The 7,500-nt window shown below is 55.2% G+C and overlaps 1 non-coding gene across 1 annotated transcript; it reads left to right on the top strand.

Moving 5' to 3' along the window:
• Positions 1 to 5,406: 5,406 nt before the first annotated feature.
• On the top strand, positions 5,407 to 7,217 carry LOC144430263 (small subunit ribosomal RNA). The gene has a single exon (XR_013479418.1). It is a non-coding gene; the product is annotated as a small subunit ribosomal RNA (ribosomal RNA).
• The last annotated feature ends 283 nt before the right edge of the window (positions 7,218 to 7,500 follow it).

The raw sequence follows: 7,500 nt of genomic DNA, 5'->3' as shown, positions 1-7,500 counted from the left end.
AAGACAGTAATTTCGAATGAGCCAAGAAAGAGCGGTGCGGGGCCGGTCGGAGCGCACCCTTTTCTCGGTGGCTGGCGGGCGAGAGAGTGCTGCGTCGCCGGCATCGGCGTCGAAAGAAGCCGAGCCGAAAAAAGTTAAAGTACAAACGTGCAAGCATACTAGCCTAACCCTAGGTAAGGCATGTCAGAGCGAAAGACAGTAAACTCGAATGAGCCAAGAAAGAGCGGTGCAGGGCCGGTCGGAGCGCACCCTTTTCTCGGTGGCTGGCGGGCGAGAGAGTGCTGCGTCGCCGGCATCGGCGTCGAAAGAAGCCGAGCCGAAAAAAGTTAAAGTACAAACGTGCAAGCATACTAACCTAACCCTAGGTAAGGCATGTCAGAGCGAAAGACAGTAATTTCGAATGAGCCAAGAAAGAGCGGTGCGGGGCCGGTCGGAGCGCACCCTTTTGTCGGTGGCTGGCGGGCGAGAGAGTGCTGCGTCGCCGGCATCGGCGTCGAAAGAAGCCGAGCCGAAAAAAGTTAAAGTACAAACGTGCAAGCATACTAGCCTAACCCTAGGTAAGGCATGTCAGAGCGAAAGACAGTAAACTCGAATGAGCCAAGAAAGAGCGGTGCGGGGCCGGTCGGAGCGCACCCTTTTCTCGGTGGCTGGCGGGCGAGAGAGTGCTGCGTCGCCGGCATCGGCGTCGAAAGAAGCCGAGCCGAAAAAAGTTAAGTAGCGACGATAATCTGGTGCCTTGCCGCCGGCGAGGCGAAGTTAAGCGGCCGTTTGGCCGCCGGCGAAGCCGAGTGTTTCGAACCTTTGGCGCGAGCGAACGACTTGCGCCTAAGTCGAGGCGAGCAACCTGCGCGAAGGCGAGGTGCTAAATCATTTGCAGACGACCTAGTTGAAGATCGGGGTGTCGTACCCACTAGAGCAGTTTCTCACTGCGATGTGTTGAAAGTCATCCTCCAGATCTACGATTTGTCCTTTTGGGACTTGCTTTTTTTTTCGACTCGTCCGCCCGTGGTGTCGGACTTGTCTTTTTTTTTTCCCGCGCCGGACTTGTCTTGTTTTTTTTTTTGCCGGGCAGGGCACGTCGGACTTATCTTCACCACGCCGAACGGGGACGACGGTCGCTTGAGCAAGGTTTGATGAGAAGCCGTCACTCATCCGCGATACGACATTTCGCAATACGACAAGGGGGCGTCGTCGCCCTCCATTGGCTCGCGTCCCGTTTCAAAATCTTCCACGTGATTACCGCTCGCTCGCTTGGCTGGATTCGCGCCGATTGTTGACACGTGATTGGCCGTTACTCACTCATCCGCGACGAAGCCCACGTGTCACTTCGCAATACGAAAAGGGGGCGTCGTCGCCCTCCATTGGCTCGAGCCCCGTTTCAAAATCTTCCACGTGATTACCGCTCGCTCGCTTGGCTGGATTCGCGCCGATTGTTGACACGTGATTGGCCGTTACTCACTCATCCGCGACGAAGCTCACGTGTCATTTCGCAATACGAAAAGGGGGCGTCACCGCCGCCCATTGGATCGCACAATTTCGCAATACGACCAGGTACAAACTAACCAAACCAAAAAAGTTCAAGAGACCGCACGTGCAAGCATACTAACCTAACCCTAGGTAAGGTATGTTAGAGCGAAAGACAGTAAACTCGAATGAGCCAAGAAAGAGCGGTGCGGAGCCGGTCGGAGCGCATCCTTTTCTCGGTGGCTGGCGGGCGAGAGAGTGCTGCGTCGCCAGCATCGGCGTCGAAAGAAGCCGAGCCGAAAAAAGTTAAAGTACAAACGTGCAAGCATACTAGCCTAACCCTAGGTAAGGCATGTCAGAGCGAAAGACAGTAATTTCGAATGAGCCAAGAAAGAGCGGTGCGGGGCCGGTCGGAGCGCACCCTTTTCTCGGTGGCTGGCGGGCGAGAGAGTGCTGCGTCGCCGGCATCGGCGTCGAAAGAAGCCGAGCCGAAAAAAGTTAAAGTACAAACGTGCAAGCATACTAACCTAACCCTAGGTAAGGCATGTCAGAGCGAAAGACAGTAATTTCGAATGAGCCAAGAAAGAGCGGTGCGGGGCCGGTCGGAGCGCACCCTTTTCTCGGTGGCTGGCGGGCGAGAGAGTGCTGCGTCGCCGGCATCGGCGTCGAAAGAAGCCGAGCCGAAAAAAGTTAAAGTACAAACGTGCAAGCATACTAGCCTTACCCTAGGTAAGGCATGTCAGAGCGAAAGACAGTAAACTCGAATGAGCCAAGAAAGAGCGGTGCGGGGCCGGTCGGAGCGCACCCTTTTCTCGGTGGCTGGCGGGCGAGAGAGTGCTGCGTCGCCGGCATCGGCGTCGAAAGAAGCCGAGCCGAAAAAAGTTAAAGTACAAACGTGCAAGCATACTAACCTAACCCTAGGTAAGGCATGTCAGAGCGAAAGACAGTAATTTCGAATGAGCCAAGAAAGAGCGGTGCGGGGCCGGTCGGAGCGCACCCTTTTCTCGGTGGCTGGCGGGCGAGAGAGTGCTGCGTCGCCGGCATCGGCGTCGAAAGAAGCCGAGCCGGAAAAAGTTAAAGTACAAACGTGCAAGCATACTAACCTAACCCTAGGTAAGGCATGTCAGAGCGAAAGACAGTAATTTCGAATGAGCCAAGAAAGAGCGGTGCGGGGCCGGTCGGAGCGCACCCTTTTCTCGGTGGCTGGCGGGCGAGAGAGTGCTGCGTCGCCGGCATCGGCGTCGAAAGAAGCCGAGCCGAAAAAAGTTAAAGTACAAACGTGCAAGCATACTAGCCTAACCCTAGGTAAGGCATGTCAGAGCGAAAGACAGTAAACTCGAATGAGCCAAGAAAGAGCGGTGCGGGGCCGGTCGGAGCGCACCCTTTTCTCGGTGGCTGGCGGGCGAGAGAGTGCTGCGTCGCCGGCATCGGCGTCGAAAGAAGCCGAGCCGAAAAAAGTTAAAGTACAAACGTGCAAGCATACTAGCCTAACCCTAGGTAAGGCATGTCAGAGCGAAAGACAGTAAACTCGAATGAGCCAAGAAAGAGCGGTGCGGGGCCGGTCGGAGCGCACCCTTTTCTCAGTGGCTGGCGGGCGAGAGAGTGCTGCGTCGCCGGCATCGGCGTCGAAAGAAGCCGAGCCGAAAAAAGTTAAAGTACAAACGTGCAAGCATACTAACCTAACCCTAGGTAAGGCATGTCAGAGCGAAAGACAGTAATTTCGAATGAGCCAAGAAAGAGCGGTGCGGGGCCGGTCGGAGCGCACCCTTTTCTCGGTGGCTGGCGGGCGAGAGAGTGCTGCGTCGCAGGCATCGGCGTCGAAAGAAGCCGAGCCGAAAAAAGTTAAAGTACAAACGTGCAAGCATACTAACCTAACCCTAGGTAAGGCATGTCAGAGCGAAAGACAGTAATTTCGAATGAGCCAAGAAAGAGCGGTGCGGGGCCGGTCGGAGCGCACCCTTTTCTCGGTGGCTGGCGGGCGAGAGAGTGCTGCGTCGCCGGCATCGGCGTCGAAAGAAGCCGAGCCGAAAAAAGTTAAAGTACAAACGTGCAAGCATACTAGCCTAACCCTAGGTAAGGCATGTCAGAGCGAAAGACAGTAAACTCAAATGAGCCAAGAAAGAGCGGTGCGGGGCCGGTCGGAGCGCACCCTTTTCTCGGTGGCTGGCGGGCGAGAGAGTGCTGCGTCGCCGGCATCGGCGTCGAAAGAATCCGAGCCGAAAAAAGTTAAAGTACAAACGTGCAAGCATACTAACCTAACCCTAGGTAAGGCATGTCAGAGCGAAAGACAGTAATTTCGAATGAGCCAAGAAAGAGCGGTGCGGGGCCGGTCGGAGCGCACCCTTTTCTCGGTGGCTGGCGGGCGAGAGAGTGCTGCGTCGCCGGCATCGGCGTCGAAAGAAGCCGAGCTGGAAAAAGTTAAAGTACAAACGTGCAAGCATACTAACCTAACCCTAGGTAAGGCATGTCAGAGCGAAAGACAGTAATTTCGAATGAGCCAAGAAATAGCGGTGCGGGGCCGGTCGGAGCGCACCCTTTTCTTGGTGGCTGGCGGGCGAGAGAGTGCTGCGTCGCCGGCATCGGCGTCGAAAGAAGCCGAGCCGAAAAAAGTTAAAGTACAAACGTGCAAGCATACTAGCCTAACCCTAGGTAAGGCATGTCAGAGCGAAAGACAGTAAACTCGAATGAGCCAAGAAAGAGCGGTGCGGGGCCGGTCGGAGCGCACCCTTTTCTCGGTGGCTGGCGGGCGAGAGAGTGCTGCGTCGCCGTCATCGGCGTCAAAAGAAGCCGAGCCGAAAAAAGTTAAAGTACAAACGTGCAAGCATACTAGCCTAACCCTAGGTAAGGCATGTCAGAGCGAAAGACAGTAATTTCGAATGAGCCAAGAAAGAGCGGTGCGGGGCCGGTCGGAGCGCACCCTTTTCTCGGTGGCTGGCGGGCGAGAGAGTGCTGCGTCGCCGGCATCGGCGTCGAAAGAAGCCGAGCCGAAAAAAGTTAAAGTACAAACGTGCAAGCATACTAACCTAACCCTAGGTAAGGCATGTCAGAGCGAAAGACAGTAATTTCGAATGAGCCAAGAAAGAGCGGTGCGGGGCCGGTCGGAGCGCACCCTTTTCTCGGTGGCTGGCGGGCGAGAGAGTGCTGCGTCGCCGGCATCGGCGTCGAAAGAAGCCGAGCCGAAAAAAGTTAAAGTACAAACGTGCAAGCATACTAGCCTAACCCTAGGTAAGGCATGTCAGAGCGAAAGACAGTAATTTCGAATGAGCCAAGAAAGAGCGGTGCGGGGCCGGTCGGAGCGCACCCTTTTCTCGGTGGCTGGCGGGCGAGAGAGTGCTGCGTCGCCGGCATCGGCGTCGAAAGAAGCCGAGCCGAAAAAAGTTAAAGTACAAACGTGCAAGCATACTAACCTAACCCTAGGTAAGGCATGTTAGAGCGAAAGACAGTAAACTCGAATGAGCCAAGAAAGAGCGGTGCGGGGCCGGTCGGAGCGCACCCTTTTCTCGGTGGCTGGCGGGCGAGAGAGTGCTGCGTCGCCGGCATCGGCGTCGAAAGAAGCCGAGCCAAAAAAAGTTAAAGTACAAACGCGATGCTAATGAGCGAGCCGTTGTCTCGACTAATATGTAGGGGGCGTTCGATCGAGCGTCTGGCTTGAGCGCTTGTCGGCCTAGCAGAACGGTCGCATTGTTATGCCCGGGTTTTAGGCACCGCTGCAGGCGGCCGGCAGAGCTCTTGTTTGTGCGAAACTGAATGGATCGAGCCCGAGAGAGGGCGAGCAAAGAAAAAACGCAAATCGCTCCGCCTGGCACTGCCGGCGAGAGCGTGGACGTCGCGGCCAGCGACTGTCGAAGCTGAGTACGGCCGCAGGCGATCGCCTCGGTCTTAAACGAATGCGACGAGCACGCGCCGGGCGGCCCAGCAAGGGCCGAGCGCAGCTGTCGCAGCTATCTGGTTGATCCTGCCAGTAGTGATATGCTTGTCTCAAAGATTAAGCCATGCAGGTGCAAGTACGAGTTCTCGTAAAGCGAAACTGCGAATGGCTCATTAAATCAGTCTTGGTTTATTTGGTCTCGTAAGCGAAGTGGATAACTGTGGTAATTCTAGAGCTAATACATGCATTAAAGCGCCGACTTCGGGAGGCGCGCTTTTATCAGATCAAAACCGACCGGGTTCGTCCTGTGACGTTTGATGACTCTGGATAACCACGCGGATCGTACGGTCTCTGCACCGACGACGTATCATTCAAGTGTCTGCCCTATCAACTGTCGAAGGTACGCTACGTGCCTACCTTTGTGATAACGGGTAACGGGGAATCAGGGTTCGATTCCGGAGAGGGAGCCTGAGAAACGGCTACCACATCCAAGGAAGGCAGCAGGCGCGCAAATTACCCATTCCCGACACGGGGAGGTAGTGACGAAAAATAACAATACAGGACTCTAACGAGGCCCTGTAATTGGAATGAGTACATCCTAAAACTCTTAACGAGTATCCATTGGAGGGCAAGTCTGGTGCCAGCAGCCGCGGTAATTCCAGCTCCAACAGTGTATGCTAAAGTTGTTGCGGTTGAAAAGCTCGTAGTTGGATTTTGGGCGAGCGCCGCCGTTCCGTCGCAAGGCGTGTCACTGGTTGCGTTCGCCTCACCTTCGGTTCTCCGTCGGTGCTCTTGACTGAGTGTCGGCGGTGGCCGATAAGTTTACTTTGAAAAAATTAGAGTGTTCAAAGCAGGCTGTTCGCCTGCATAGTGTTGCATGGAATAATTGAATAGGACCTCGGTTCTATTTTGTTGGTTTTCGGAGCACGAGGTAATGATTAAGAGGGACAGACGGGGGCGTCCGTACTCTGCCGTTAGAGGTGAAATTCTTGGATCGGCGGAAGACGAACTACTGCGAAAGCATTCGCCAAGAATGTTTTCTTTAATCAAGAGCGAAAGTCAGAGGTTCGAAGACGATCAGATACCGTCCTAGTTCTGACTATAAACGATGCCAACTAGCGATCGGGAGGCGTTACCATGACGACCTTTCCGGCAGCTTCCGGGAAACCAAAGTCTTTGGGTTCCGGGGGAAGTATGGTTGCAAAGCTGAAACTTAAAGGAATTGACGGAAGGGCACCACCAGGAGTGGAGCCTGCGGCTTAATTTGACTCAACACGGGGAAACTCACCCGGCCCGGACACAGGTAGGATTGACAGATTAAGAGCTCTTTCTTGATTCTGTGGGTGGTGGTGCATGGCCGTTCTTAGTTGGTGGAGCGATTTGTCTGGTTAATTCCGATAACGAACGAGACTCTGGCATGCTAAATAGTTACGCGACCTTCTCGGTCGGCGTCTAACTTCTTAGAGGGACTAGTGGCGTTTAGCCACACGAGATTGAGCAATAACAGGTCTGTGATGCCTTTAGATGTCCGGGGCCGCACGCGCGCTACACTGAGTGAAGCAGCGAGTGTCTAACCTAGGCCGAAAGGTCCGGGTAACCCGTTGAACCTCATTCGTGATTGGGATAGGGACTTGCAATTGTTTCCCTTGAACGAGGAATTCCCAGTAAGCGCAAGTCATCAACTTGCGTTGATTACGTCCCTGCCCTTTGTACACACCGCCCGTCGCTACTACCGATTGAATGGTTTAGTGAGATCCTTGGATCGGCCCCGTCGCGGCTGGCAACGGCCGCGTCGGCGTGTCGAGAAGACGATCAAACTTGATCATTTAGAGGAAGTAAAAGTCGTAACAAGGTTTCCGTAGGTGAACCTGCGGAAGGATCATTACCGAAAGTGGTGGTAGGCCCCGGCCGACCGCGCACTTAATTGTCTTTGGGTGCCGCCGAGAGGGCGGCCGTCAATCGGGGTTCCGCCCCGTGCGACACGCGTAACACGTTGACATAGCAAGGCAGCCGAGTGCAATGGTGGCTTCTGGGCACCGCGCTCGATGTGCCGCTGGCCCAGCCGGCGGGCGCTCGGCGCCGTTTGTTGGTGTTTTTGTGCAGTTGTTGTCGGTGGTGGTTTTGTGGTCGATCCCACAGTGTGACGTCCGCGCGCTTCGGCGCCGGGC

This window comes from Styela clava, chromosome 11 (assembly GCF_964204865.1).
Source record: "Styela clava chromosome 11, kaStyClav1.hap1.2, whole genome shotgun sequence".
Lineage (NCBI taxonomy): Eukaryota > Metazoa > Chordata > Ascidiacea > Stolidobranchia > Styelidae > Styela > Styela clava.
The sequence above is the reverse complement of the archived record's forward strand: the minus strand, read 5'-3'. Positions and strand labels throughout refer to the sequence as shown.